The 2,426-nt window shown below is 33.3% G+C and overlaps 1 non-coding gene across 1 annotated transcript; it reads right to left on the reverse strand.

The window, feature by feature from the left end:
• Positions 1-985: 985 nt before the first annotated feature.
• Positions 986-1,091, reverse strand: LOC123788511 (U6 spliceosomal RNA). The gene has a single exon (XR_006778524.1). It is a non-coding gene; the product is annotated as a U6 spliceosomal RNA (small nuclear RNA).
• Between the last annotated feature and the right edge of the window lie 1,335 nt (positions 1,092-2,426).

A 2,426-nucleotide genomic window follows, 5' to 3' on the forward strand; every position in this document is an offset into this window, starting at 1 on the left:
AAAAAATCACTTCTCATTCAAAAGTGTGTCTTTTATCTTAGAAGGTATAATTTTATTTGTCAAGGATAGAAAAACTCCTAAAAATTTAAATGTCACCTTACCCTTAGTTATAAGTGTAACTATTCTGTATAAGAGTAAGGAGGATTGGCAGATTCATTCATATTTCTGCTTGAAAAAAATGATGAATTCACTGCCTGTTTCAGTAATTAACCAAGGCCTTAACTTTGGCATCACTGTGCGTGAATAGCAATAGAATTTGCTGGCAAAGCACAAATCTTAATTTTGATTCGTTTCTTGAGAGATCAAGCCAATGTTATTTAAAGTTCATCTCTTAATAAGACCATCAGAGGAAAAGCATTTCTTTTAAGCTGTGATTATTGTTAACCCAAAGATTTTATTTAACTATTCCTGCAAAAGAAATAGTCTAAAAAGGAGTGGGTGGGGAGAAAGAGAAACGTGTGACTCTACAGGCTAAAGAAAAAAAAAAAGGAAATTATATGATGTTCTTGGCAACATGTTGTAAAATTTAAAACAAGAAAATATTACTAACATCTTTGGACTTCTTATAGTCACTAAGATCAATGAAATATGATTGATCTAGATTACTGTTTCATTCCCATACTTGTTCATTTAGTTTCCTAATGTACAAGTGTGCATATATGTTTGTACTTATTTCTCTTTCAGTTTTATTGAAATATAATCAACATACAGCACTCTGGATGTTTAAGGTGTAGGGTAAAATGACTTGATTTACATATATTATGAAATGATCACCACAGTGAGTTTAGTTGATATCCATTATCTTATATAGATACAAAAAGAGAAAAAAAAAATTTTCCGTGTGATAATGTATTTGCATTTCATGGTTAATTTCTCTCTCAGCTTTTCTCTCTTTTAGGTGATTAGAATGTTGTTTAAGTTGTCAAGGAAATGGCAAATTATAAAATACAAACATGTTAATATAGAAGTTCTTTTTTTTTTTTTTTTTAATATGGAATGCTTCATGAATTTGTGTGTCATCCTTGTATGGGGGCCATACTAATCTTCTCTGGATCGTTCCAGTCTTACTATATGTGTGCCGAATTGAGCACTAATATAGTTCGGGACTTGAAGTGTGTGGGTAGACTCTAATAGTTTTTTTTTATTGTTGTTTATGTTATTCTTGTTGGTGGGAGGTGGTGTGCACCTGTGTGGTTAGAAATTTTAAAAATCACATGTTTAATTTTAGTTATATTTAGTTATAGTTCCTCAAGAGGAAATATAGTATTTCTTTCAATTACAAATGTAGATGACCAATATTATTACTATCGGCAACTCCTGTGACTTTGTCACTGATAGACATAATAGAAATCTGTTGTTGTTACAGTTAACCTGACGTATTTATATTTATGACCACTTTGAAATAACAATCGTCATTAGACCTGCTGAGAAATCTGTTATTTAATGTGTTAATAAGAACACATATTGGGACTCCTGGGTGACTCAGTCGGTTAGGCGTTTGCCTTCAGCTCAGGTCATGATCCTGGGGTCTTGGGATCAAGCCTGTATCCTGTTTCCTGCTCAGTGGGTAGCCTCCTTCTCCCTCTACCTGCCGTAGCCCCTGCTTATGCGCGCGCTCTCTGTCTGTGACAAATAAATAAAATCTTAAAAAAGAACACATTGACCATATCACATTTTTAAAATAATTTGATGACAGCATTTTAATGTAATTGGTTTGCTTTGTAATTATTTGTACTTTAATGTTTTATTTTAGGTATTTAAAGCCATCATTAGACGTGCGTAGGCTTAAACGGACTGCCCAAGGGCTCCATTGAATGCCCTCTCACTCGTAAGCTCTGAAGAGTTCTTGCACTAATTTGTACAGTTATATAACAGCAGAAACTTTATTTTGTGATGTACTCTCCTTGAAAAAGGATTTCTTTTGCAGTTTGTACCCCTTGACAAAGAATTTATTTTGTAATATGTGTCCCTTGAGAAAGAATGATGTAACTTGGTTCCCTGGGTACCCTAGGTTTAGTTTTTAAACGACCTTACCATACCTCTTAAGTCCTATCTGCTATTAACAAACATACTCATTCTGGGTTTTATTTTAGCAATGTAGAAGTCCAACCATACACATCAGTCAGGCTCAATGAGTTATAGCATTACCCTTGTGAGTTTGTTGTTTTTTATCAATAAAAAACCAAGGGCATTACACTGCATTAAAATGCTACAGAGCAAAGATATTTTCTGAGACATTCACTGGCAATTTCTGTGCAGTTTACTTGATATCTTAACTGTTGTTGCATCCATCTGAAAAGACACCTAAAACAAGACAAAGTTGTTTTTTCTTCTTCCTGCAATATCTGAACTTTACAAGAACAAGTTGTAATACAGTCTAAGCATATGGAATGAGAATATTTAACATTGCTAGTTTGATTCCAATA

This window comes from Ursus americanus, chromosome 20 (genome assembly GCF_024610735.1).
Source record: "Ursus americanus isolate L20-20 chromosome 20, mUrsAme1.1.p, whole genome shotgun sequence".
NCBI classification, from domain to species: domain Eukaryota; kingdom Metazoa; phylum Chordata; class Mammalia; order Carnivora; family Ursidae; genus Ursus; species Ursus americanus.